General features: G+C 33.4%; 1 long non-coding RNA gene across 2 annotated transcripts; it reads right to left on the reverse strand.

Moving 5' to 3' along the window:
- Positions 1-3,925: 3,925 nt before the first annotated feature.
- On the reverse strand, positions 3,926-5,851 carry LOC149223981 (uncharacterized). 2 transcript variants are annotated; one of them, XR_016249013.1, is made up of 5 exons: positions 5,703-5,851; positions 5,463-5,600; positions 5,035-5,125; positions 4,781-4,845; positions 3,926-4,453 (listed from the first exon to the last, which is right to left on the reverse strand). It is a non-coding gene; the product is annotated as an uncharacterized LOC149223981 (long non-coding RNA). The 2 variants fall into 2 exon arrangements; XR_016249014.1 differs by lacking the exon at positions 4,781-4,845.
- Positions 5,852-13,182: the final 7,331 nt, after the last annotated feature.

Here is a 13,182-nt window from a genome sequence, read left to right on the forward strand (position 1 = left end):
GGGTGGATATCGAGTTAGCAAATTTATATGGTTGTTGTTGCAATTGGAAATCTACTACTACCATCTTGGAAGATCCCCCCTAGCCCCATGGGGGCACCACTGAAGCCTGATCAAGTGCTATGGAATGAGATGTCGATCAAACCCTAGATTCAATCACTAAATATTTTATTAAAAATTCCACATTCTATTTTAGATGTACTGAGTTAATCAATAGGTTTTAGGGGATATTTTTCATCATTATTAAAAATATTGATTAAAAGTAATTTAAAAATTAAATTAACTTAATTTGTTCAAGTGGATGGGAAAGTAAATTTGTTAATGATTCTTTGTGAATCTAACCTACCAAATTATAAAGAAGTAGATAAAAATTAAGAAGAGGCTTCCTTGTTGGTGTTGTTTCAACCTATGCCACCAAAATATGAAGAAGTAGTTACAAAATTAAGTAGTTGTTGTGAGGAAGAGTAAGTTAAACTATAGTTGTCATGTTGTTGATGAAAATTATATTTATATAAATATCACATTTTATTACACATATTAATATTAGGGAATGGCTAATGGGGTGTAGAGTAGACAATGGCGGGGTGTTTTGTTAAGACAATTTGTGGTGAAAAGGTCACTGGTTCAAAATATTGTGGGAAAAAATCCAGCCATGCTAAGGGATGGTGTAGCTGAGGCCGGCTATAATACCTAAGTTATTTTGACATATTAGATGGCCCTCAGTCACGATTACTCAAGTGAAAAGTTATTTGTGCTAGTGATCACATAACCTACCAAACAAAAAGAAAATTATTGAATTACATCTCAGCGAATAATTGCGTGTCTTCTTGATCTCTCTTTCATTGGTTAGATATTTAAATGTGAAAGGTACTATAATTACAAGGATGATGAAATTTCTGAAAGAAATTTGGTTGTCTATGTTAGTGAAGGACTAATAATATTTGTGATTTTAACCACTTATTAAGGCTCATGAAAGAATGTAATTTATTTCCCTTTGATGTGGAAGGATATGGTACCCTGTGATATGAAGGGTGTGGCTCAAAATTGTTTTTATTAATATGCTTCTAGATAGTTTGACTTTAAATTATTCATGAACAATTCTAGAATCAAATTATTAGTTGACCCAATGAATGAAGCATGGGTTGAATGTGAACCCTGTAGTTTTATTAGAATGTGCATTAATATTATGATCCATTGCTAGAGATGGTTTTCATGTAAGTTTCCATTCGAAATTACTGTAGCCAACATTATGTAGCATTGTCACATCAAGAGATTTATTTCAATATTATGTCACAGAGTGGTATTTGAAGGTGGAATTTAATGTTATGTAGCACTATTATGTGAAGAGGTTGAGATCAACATTTTATGATATTTCAATGTTAAGATTTTGAATTCAATATCATGTTACAATGTAAAATTATGTTGAATTAAATATTATGTAATATCATAATATTGAAAAGTTCACTTCTTATAGATGTGTCGTTACAAAATTGTGACCTGTCTTATTTTTATGGAATCCATACAAATTAGGATGAATTATTTCAACATGCAATCTTATTTTTGAATAACATCCAATTATGTTGTATGAGTTAAAAGATGTTTTCTACTCTGTAGGATAGATACTTGGAACTAATTTTGAAAATATTTCAACATTTAGTGTTAGAAATAGATGGAAGATCTTTAATTCCCAAATACATTATAGTTAATAAAGTTAATTGAAATAACATTGGGAACACGTACAAGTATAAACATTGACCTCTATACGGAGAAAAGAGAAACTACACTACACAATATATTGTAGATATTCTCATAATATAGTTTACTTTGTTTACACAAAATATGGTAGGTATTCACATAATATATTGTAGATATTCTCATAATATAGTTTACTTTGTTTACACAATATATGGTAGATATTCACATAATATAGACTCCTTTGTTTTCCTTTCTTATCTTCCTATGTATAAATGAAGTAAGATTAGTTGAAATACAAAGTTAACGTTTCCGTATTTGATCTTTTTAGATCTTTTTACTGTTTTTCTCAGATGATGAAGGGCACATTCTAAATAATACAAGGTTATGGTGTTTATATTTCCTATGTGCCATCTATAAACTAATATTTCACAATTTTACATTGCTACCAAGAACATTTTATGTGTTATTGCAAAACTATAATGATTGACTTTTCAATTACAATTGTTTCAGATATTCTTTGTGTGTTACTTTTCTTTTTCTTTTTCATGGAGTTAGAGCGTGTTAACTTTACGTCTCAATGTTTTTCTTTTATAACTAAAATTGGAGTTATAGTTTAGTTTTGAACAATATGAGGGTGACCAACTATTAATTTCCCTCTTGAGACTCGCACGTATATTGCAAACACTTCACAAGTATGATTACTATAAACAAATATATCATATTTAGAATTATTTAGGTATCCTGTTCTTAATAGGATCCATAAAGCTTATGGATTAAACAAGGGTTAATAGGATCCATAAAGCTTATGGATTAAACAAGGGGAGCTGCGACGCAGCGAGTCCCTGCGTGAAGTTGAGCCTGTCTATTACGCACTACAGGCATGTGTCCATTACAGATGGAAGCATATCAGCCAGGCTATGAAACAATTCAAGATTGCTCGGCAAGTAGCTCAATATTGTTTGCAAGTAGCTCAATATTGTTTGCAAGTAGCTCAATATTGTTTGTTTGGTGGAGAACTGAATTCAGGTTAACAGAGAATCTGCGTGAAGTTGAGCCTGTCTATTACGCACTACAGGCATGTGTCCATTACAGATGGAAGCATATCAGCCCGGCTATGAAACAATTCAAGATTGCTCGGCAAGCAGCTCAATATTGTTTGTTTGGTGGAGAACTGAATACTACAGGCATGTGTCCATTACAGATGGAAGCATATCAGCCCGGCTATGAAACAATTCAAGATTGCTCGGCAAGCAGCTCAAGATTGCTCAGGTGACAGGATCAGAACTTCAAAGTTTAAGTAAAATCTAAATGAGTCATTTATTATTGAGCTTTCCAATGTTTAGTAATTTGATTGTTTAGATTCTCTAAGTGTTGAGATACTTGCCTAATTTTGAATCAGTTGAAAAATATTTTTCAGTCTTTTGGTGTTGCTTTTTATTAGCAAGTTTTCTGTATGAACAACTCGGATATCAAGTTTTCTATATGAACAACACCGATTTCTGCTAGTAACAGTCATATTCCTATTTTGGAGAAATTTGTTTTTAAGATTGGAAAAGTCTTGTTTTCTATAATATGTATATGTTTTTTTTTAATTTCCAGTATATAACTAAAAAAATATTAAACTTAATAAATACATGCTTTTTTAAATCCAGTGAATAACTACATAACATTATTGTTATGACTGACTCCATAATCTTATTATATAAAAGCATGGACGGAAAGCCCGCAATTAAAAAACTGTGAATCACTCCGACACATCTGAGCATCTTTGAGGGCAGCCCACTCTTCTCCTGCGGGTATATTCTGTCTCAGCTACCCTTAGGAAAATGAGATATTCATGCCGTGAGAGAAAAAAAAAGGGGATATTTTTGACTTTGACAATACCGCACCATTGAGATTTCTTGATTAAGAGAAATCAACGAGAGCTGCAGGAGCACATTTAATATAAATAATCAAAGAGAGGTCACAGCTTAAAACAAATATGATGTTAAAGAAAACTTTATTAAGAGAAGTCAAGGATACCGTGGAAATTAGATATAAAATAATTTTGTTAAGAGAAACATATTTAAATTTATTATGGAAATTTTCATACCTAAATTTTGTTAAGAGAGGTTAAAACAAATATGATGTTAAAGAAAACTTGATTAAGAGAAATCAAGAAGAGCTGCAAGATCACCCAATAATAATATCTTAAAGAACTCAGAGCGTTGCATACGATTCCAACGCGTTGCATACGATTCCAACGGTCGAGTGTTTCCAACGACAGGTGTTGGAAGGAGAGGCACAGTGCCCATGCAAAGAACGAAGGCTTCTCTTAACTGAGTGTTTCCAACGACAGGTGTTGGAAGGAGAGGCACAGTGTCCATGCAGAGAACGAAGGTTCTCTTTTCTTGTATTCGTGTGTCAGCAGCTCCCATGGCTTCCTGTAGCAATCTGCTTCCATCTTTATCACTGCACAGACTTGGATCACTGCACAGACTTAGAGCTGCTCTCGGCCTGGACTGAACATACCTCAGCACTCAATCTCCTCAAGTATACAAGCCATCCAAACCAGCATACACCAATCTCTCTCTTCCAGTATATATACGCTGTCTCTATTCTAATTCTGAGGCATATTTCGGCCTCTTCAAGGGCAGATCTGGCCACAGATCTTGTAGCTCATTACTGTTTCATGATGTATGTGCAAGTTCCAGCTCCAGTGCGTACTAAGGATAAAAAAGGTACTAGCTCCGGCCTTCTTCATCACCAAAGCGATTTTTTTCTGCACAGAAGAATGTTTTGAATTAGGAATTTTGATAAGTAATGCTTTCAGGTTGAATTTAGAGCAGTACCTAGAGTAGCCTCCGATTCTGATGTCCCTCTATATATATCTGAACAGATAAATCAGATAGTACATTCCTATAGGCTCAGTTTCATTAATTTTGATGTCTTTTAATTCTTCTGGACAAACAAAAAATATAAAGAGAGGAGAATCCACTTTATATATTACGTAGTATACATTGAGAATGCGAGGATTCATTTTACGAAAATCAGTGTTTAGATAAAGACTCGAGTGGAAACAAATCGATGGTGTTCACATAGAACTAACTTAACAAAATCCAGTCTATTTGATGTTTTGTCCATGTCTTGGTCAAGGTCCTCCAAAATTCTTTCCTGCAGGCAAAGGCAGATTTGTGGTACGCATCAGTCGACATGATTCACTTCTTTAAAGAATTGATAGGCAAACACTGATGAACTCGATCACTTGAATGCATTAGATCATAGTACTAGCAGTTTAATGCATTAGATCATAGTACTAGCAGTTTAATAACCAAAGGAACAAATATGCCCAAGAAAATTAACCTGTCCCATGAGCTCCTCATGTATTGTGAGACCAACACTGCCAAGTCTCTCAACACTGGCACTAAGCGCATCTAACTCTTGATCTTGTTCTCTGGTCACCAGGCAAAGCAAGTTAACAGGCTACCAGATCAATGCTATTCAAGAAAAAGGCTGACAGGTGTAAATTCTTGGAAGAGAAAAACAAATTTTGAAAAAGGCTCTTTAGCAGAGGTGTCCGACAAGTGTAAATGCTTAGAAAGGAAAAACAAAGTTCGAGAAGGCTCTTAAGCGTAGGTGTCTAGACTCTAAAGCACTGTTATAAAAAAAGCTATATTTAAAAGTGATCTTCAACAACATAAATTTGATCATACTTCTAATAACAGAATAAACATATTGGGAATTCATAGAAAGGATAACAGTCATTGACGGCTTTGAACTGCAGGAAATACCAGCAAAAAAGTCGCTATATTGCGAAAGCTAGTATTGCTAGTGGCCATCCCACAATTGTTCTGGTCAGAGAATCCACGGCCTCTAATCCTGAGAAAGCCCAGCTCCTCGAGTCCTTCAAGGCCTCAGCTCCTCGAGTCCTTCAAGGTAATTGTTTCCAAACCCACTGCTATTCTATCAAGTAATCATGTTATGATGACCAAAATTTAATCCTATGATCAGTTTCACATTAGAAATCTCACCTTGTTCATTGCTTCTCACTGCAGGAACCGTCTGCTGTTGCAGAGAGCATTAGAGGGTCTGCGAACGCTCTGCCTTGGAGCAATCCAAAACCAAAAGTCCGTAAGAAAAAATGCAAATATTTGCAGGAAGCGTACACAGTTTAAACCCTGCTGCTCGCAGATTGTAAAGAAAAACCGAAGGGTAGCAGTGTATTTAATGAGATGCAGTGGGCCGATGTCACAAAGACACGGGTGCAGGGCATGCACAAAGACACGGGTGTAGGGCAGGACCTCTCCACACCCCTGACGGTTAGCTGAAAATGCACCGCACTTAATTTCTTTAACATATGGTTTACCACCTTTGCATACCCGCCAGAAGTAATCCTAGCATTAAAACCATACACCCCTGACGGTTAGCTGAAAATGCACCGCACTTAATTGCTTTAACATATGGTTTAGGTTCGGATTAGCTTCGGATTACGTTAGGTCCTCGGGAGGAGGCCAAATAACGTGATTTATAAATATGTCTTCAGAAAGCTTGGTATATAGTTGATGACCGGGCATCACAAGCAGGTCAATTAATGCTAAATAGCTCGCGAACGATTACAATAGTCCATGCCTGAGGGCAGGGACTAATAAAGTATGAGAAAGTGAAAGTAAATTTCTTTAAATTTGGGAAATCATCTCTTATGATTTTAGAGTTTGTTTCCCCTTTTTATTGGAACCGAAAGTGATGATATTAACTTATTATTATCCATATTTTAATTGATGACAAGAAAGAGAAAAGAGGGAAAAAGTTTTATTTTTTTCAATATAGGAAAAGGTGTTGATAATAATAGGTGATGCAGAACCATGAAAATACAACGGAAGGACTTTGAGAAAAGCCATAAATTGAGAAAAAAGCTATTGATACTAAGGCTCATACTCAATTTCTTTCAAATTTAAGTATGAATGCATCACAACTATGGTAGCCACATATTTGAAATTTGAATAAATTCATTTTCTAATCATGCTAAAAAGTGAATCCATTTTATAAAACTCTGATTTATTAATATTATAAAAACACTAAAAATTTTAGTTAAGACTATCAAATTCAAATATAAAATCACCATTTCAACCAAGTAAACAAGACAAATTAGTTATACTATTTGTATATAACAACTTAAAAAAACTTTCTATGGGTTTTCTATAGCATAAAATGGCTCATGGCTATGGGCATGCTACACTAGTCTTAACATATTTTAAGATTGAGGATTTAGGAATTACCTTTAGGAACTAGCTTTAAGTGTGCATAGTGAAGGATTGCATGACGTTAGTGGAGACAAAGACGAATTTTTTTTTAACACATTTGCGCATATCTTAAAGTCTTAGCAATATGGTAATTCTATACATATTTTAAAGCATCATTTAAGTGTTTTATAATTGTGAGTATTGCATCATGCAATATTTATTTTGGAGTATCATCCACCAAGATGGTTGGTTTTTCTTATTTTTTGTAATCCTATTGGAAATTGAATAAATATGAGAAATTAGAGACACACATATCTATAAAACTTAGATGTGTGAATTTTTAACTTACTAATTTTAAAAACTAAATAAATGTCATTATTAAAATACAAATTTTAAATAATTGATATTAATAATATAAAAAATCATTACTTTTTAACCTTTAATCTAAGATAATAGGGTAACCAGAACTCTTTTTATAGGACATAAAATAGATGGAAATATGGTGTTCTATTAAGGCACTCCTAATGTGGCCCAAGAAGAGTGCAATCCTCACGTTTTTTTGATGACTTAGATGCCTTCGGGTGTTAGGCGTGTCAATGAATTCAGGACTCACATTACCTACCAAACAAAAAAGGCTAACAATTGTCTTAAATAATTCTGTAACCAACCAACTTTTCAAATTTAAACATTGTTTTCCAATCATGAGAATTGTTTATATGAATATATTAAGATTATTAATATATAGATTTAGGTATGTTTATTTTATTTTTTTGTAAGCTGGGGCAGGACTCTCCGATTTACATGTCCATTATGTACCCCTCTACGGGGGAAGGGTAGCCCAAGATTTGAACCCAAGACTTCCGGTTCGGTGAGACTTCATTTCCACGGCCCTTGCCGCTTGAGCTACCCCATGTGGACGATTTAGGTATGTTTATTAATTTAACTATTAATACTTAATAAATGAGTAGAAGGGATTTAAATTTTAAAGAATATATAAGAAATATTTTTAGTAATGGTAAAGATAAAGAATTGAGACTTATGTTAAATTTAATTATTATCTTTTTAATTTTAAATTTAATTAAAAATGTGATAAAATAAAATTTAAATTTAAAATATAGAAAATTATATTAAGTGCCAAATAAGTCATGGTTTTTTGGTATGTGGTATTGATGAATCATGTTATTGACCGATGATATTATAACAAAATCTATTTTCAAATTATGAATCTCCATAGTAAATTGGGGTGAATATTTATAGTTAATAATCTTGTTACTTGTTTTGTTTTTTAAATTTTGGAAACATTTGAGCATTGGGGGTGTGTATCAATAGTGTGATCTTCTTAACAATTTTACTAATTTAAACTTCACTTACTAAATCATGCATATAACCAGCAAGATAGTATATCATCACATGAATATAAAAATCTAAGCAACTAAATCAAAAACCATGATAACAACAATACAAAACGAACCCATCAAGCATTGCCACAAAAACCATCCACACAAGAGACAATATATCTGGTGGAAAACCTTCCACGAAGAAGAAAACCATGCTTTCTGTTGTTGCACTTCTTTGATTCTTCTATTAAGCAAAATATGTCTTTTACATAGATGATTGACTCCCATCAGTGAGGAGACTCGACCTCATATACAATTAGTGGACTTCGATCAACCTGGCGACTCGATTCTTCTCATCAACTCAAAAGACTATGTTCTCCATGGATCTATAGACTACCATTCGTTGAAAGCGACCATAATTAATCGATCCTCCCCCAACTCCAATTGGACTATCTAACTACCATTGGATTGAGAAATTATTCATTTCCCTTAAACTTTGTAATCACTACACCATATCCATGAAGTCACTGCCCCTCTACTCTATGCATAAATATTTTCATCTATTTTCAAACTAGATCCCAAGACTTTTTTCTCAACTCGATTTAGCTATGTAATGCGATCTCTAATAGTAAGGTAATCTCATTAATTAAATAAAAATACCCCAAACATATGTTGTCTACACAAGCAAAATAATGGCCACAATGTATGTATCAAATCTGAATTGTCAATAGCAACTGAAATAAAACTCATATTCAACCATAATATCAAACCCTCACACCAAAATATAATTGTTGCATACTACAATTAGGAACATACAACACAATGGCTATGTGACAAATGCACTAACAACACCTGCAAAAACAAATGTGAGAGTCACCAAAAAATAAACTCTAGCAGGATGCAAAAACTATAAAAACAATCTCTGCTACATCAACCTCAAATCTGATATGAATATTGATGTATTGCTTCAACAATCTGCTTCATTCACTTCCATTTACACTCACTCATTGAAGCAATTTTTCTCACAACTAATTCTGAAGCATACTCACACTATGCTGCCTTCTCTTCGTCACATACACACACCATGAAAGCAACCAACAACACTATTCTTTTTTTCACATAAGTAAAAGACAAAATATTCACAACATATCTCCAAGTGAATACCAAAGGAAAATACCATGGTTATGCCAATACCAAGGAAACTTGTACCATGGTAATCTGCAAACCAATACCACGGGAAAATACCTTGGTTATGTTAATACCAAGGACACATGTACCATGGTGATCTCCAAACCAATACCATGGGAAAATACCATGGTTATGTCAATACCAAGGACTCATGTACCATGGTAATATCAAAAACCATACCACAGGAAAATGCCTCGGTTATGTCAATACCAAGGACACCTGTACCATGGTATCCTCCAAACCAATACAACGGGAAAATGCCATGGTTATGTCAATACCAAGGACTCTTGTACCATGGTAATCTCCAAAACAATACCATGGTTATGTCAATACCAAGACTATCTGCACCAAGGTAATATCATGTGCCAACCTCCACACATGTACCAATACCATGGTAATGCCAATACCAAGAATACATGTACCATGGTAATACTTCTACAACATCATCATCAAGCCAACAAAAGGCAACACAACGCAACACCATACTGCCATCAAGCTACATCATCAAAGACTAACATGAAGGGTTGACATCAATGCCAACATAGCCAACTCAATGCCAATGCAACTAGATGCAACCATGCTACAAGGAATGCCATCAAAATATCAACTAGACTGCATAGGGTTGACATCAATGGCAACATGGGCTAGCTACCATCATGAACCAATGCCAACATCAGCTAGTTGGAACCATGCACACCATAATGCCAAAAATACCCCCCTTTGGCATTGACGGAAACCACACAAACTCTCTAGCCCATCATCTTCTATCACTCCCCCTTTGACATCATTGGAAAAGGGTTAAATCCATCTAATAAGGTAGAAAGAATTGAAGCGCAAACACTAGAGAAATACATCTCTACATGGATGAAAAATTATGTATATCAATCAATAATGATACTCTCCATATCAACAACAAGAAACATAATGAACCATTTATCATCTAGAGGAGAATACCAACCAATAACTTCTAGTAGCAAGTAACAATATGTAAACATAAGATAACCACAAGCATCCTCAATGAACATCACGTAATAGAAACTATGAGCAGCGTCAAGTATATGCAACAATATGCACATAAGTCACCAACCAACGCTCTCCACATAGGAGCATCATCAACCTCTCTACTCATACCATGAGGTCAAAACCAAACAATAAAACCATAGCATGAGGCACATCATGAATTCCTCCAAGCGGACCATAATGCCAATAATGGATGTCTAAAATAAACAAAAGAAAATAAATTCTCTCCCTAATCACATGCCCTCTCCAACATCAATCCATCATGTAGTGAATCGCTTTCGCTGCAAGCAATGCTTCTTTTTAACAAATAGAAGCACCATATGGACTAAGACTCCACATGACCATGACTCAAGTGACATATACATTGATAAATGCATGGTTGTAGCAGTGACATAAAAACCTCATACATTAATATTACATGACCTTATGACCCATGACTAGAAGACCAAAAGATAGTATAATACATATACTTGGCTCCATGAGCATATTACGTAGATTTTCAATGAATTTCATTGTTGTTATGATCATCTCCTATGGACCACTAAATCAAAAATATGATACATTATGATTATTGCATCATCATTATCCCATACATATGGCTGCAAAATGACTCCATAAGGCTCCTCCATAACATGCTTAGCACCATGTTGACTCAACATACTATTGACTGGACTCTCAACCGATACATAATGATGAAACAATAAGAAATACATGGTTTTAGTAATAACCATATAACAACTCATACATGTTTGGTCCATGCCTCAATTTATCTCTATGCATCATGTACCAAGTATCTTATTACATGCATGGTTGTGCAACTTTTCAACCAACTATCATTAGAGACCAAAAACATATGTATGGCTGAAAAATGTACTTCTTTCGCTCAAAAAATATATGTGAGGAAACTAAAAATAACTGAGTGACAAACAATGAGATAAATGTCAAATAACTCAAGTAAATCCCATAACATGGATAGGTCTCCCTAAGCTCAATATACCTCCAATATGCAGGTTGACACTGTACTCATCATAATTGTTTTTATAATTGTCATACACCCCCTCGCAAGGTTATGAAACTTTCATAAACTCTCCAGTCCTCTATAAGCATAAAAGAAATAATCATGGACTACAAGAGGGGATGTTCTTCACTACTTGAAGAGTTTTTGCTCCTTTCTCCATATAGTCTTTGACTGCTTATTTTCTTCCTTCATTGGTTTACTACTAGGTCCTCTTTGTTTTTGTTTCTTTTGTTGATTTTGTTTGGGATAACGGGGTAGCAAACAATCTCTTACCATATGGCCAAAGTTATGAAATGTGTAGCACTCCACATGGCTAAGATATGAAGCAAGAGGACCAAATCTCTTGCTACTCATGTCAGGTATATACCTTGCATTAAATGTTCTCCTCCTTCACCAATTGGACCTGCAATCTATTTCCTTATGTCCAAACAGGTGAAAAGAGTAACAATAACCATAAAAAACATGATTATACCTATTGGCCAATCTCCTTGGCTACTGAAATTGCTACAAGCTTGACTAATTTGATCTATACATTCTTCTCTAGCAATTAGCAACAACATGCCCAAATTTGTGATAGTTGTAACATTCTACTTTATGCGCAAAAGGAACAAAGGGACTTTGGTTCCTTTCGAATTTTACAAATCTGTCATGATCTTCTCTTGGAGAAAAATATTTTCGGAATGTATGAGCTCCTTGGGATTTTATTCTTTGTTGTTGTTGGTTCTACTACTTGATTTACTGCTGGTTTTGCTTCTTATTTCCTTGGTTTGTACTCTTGCTGCTCGTATTGTTTGTTGCAAGTTTCTTGGGTTCTTCTTCTTTGTTGTTTTTTCCTGCATACAAACTAGACTAACGATTTTGAAATCAAAGACTAGATTTATCCAATGGTGATCTATTGATCTCAAGGAAACCATCCAACACCAAAATGCTCTTCTCCATCTTTCACTGCTTTTTCAACGACACCACTTCAGTGTCTAATCTCTCACATTCATTTTTATTTTCTTGGTATTTCTTCCTAATTCCTTCCTCAACTTTTTCTTATCCTTAGAGCTTAATCTTTAAATTAAAATTTAAAATTTTAATTTTAAAATTTTTATAATTTAATTTTGTAATTTTTTTTTTATATAATTCAAATATTTTTTGATTTTGATTTTAATTGTTTTGAATTTTTTTTAACCTTTTTTATTTTAATGTTTTTTTGCTAATTATATAATTTTTTTCTTAAATGCGGTTTTTGTTTTTTATTTTTATTTTAAAAATGGTTTTTTTTTAATTATATTTTTCTTTTTATTTCATGTTTATTTATTTTTTATTTTCATTTTTCATTTTTATAAGTTAATTTTTTATTTTATTTTTTTTTTTTTTTTTTTTTTTTTTTTTTTTTTATATTTGATTCATTTTCTGTCATGAATTGAATCATCCTCTTGCCACCCCTAGCGGGTTGGGCCTCGGGTTGGCCAAGGAATTTGTTTTTTTAAGTTTTTAATTTTCTTTTATTATTATTATTATATCTTATTTTTGAAACTTTTTTTTTCTTATTTTTTTATTTGGTTTTTTCTTTTTCCCTTTTTTTTTTACATGGTATGGTTAATTTTTTTTATTTTATAGTTTTTTTTGTCATTTCTATATATTTCTTATATTTCATATTTTTGTCATGTTTCTTTATGTTTTATTAATATATTTATTATATTTGATATTTTTGTCATTT

This window comes from Pinus tabuliformis, chromosome Q (assembly GCF_031772625.1).
Source record: "Pinus tabuliformis cultivar Carrire ecotype Pingquan chromosome Q, CPIR1, whole genome shotgun sequence".
Taxonomy (NCBI): domain Eukaryota; kingdom Viridiplantae; phylum Streptophyta; class Pinopsida; order Pinales; family Pinaceae; genus Pinus; species Pinus tabuliformis.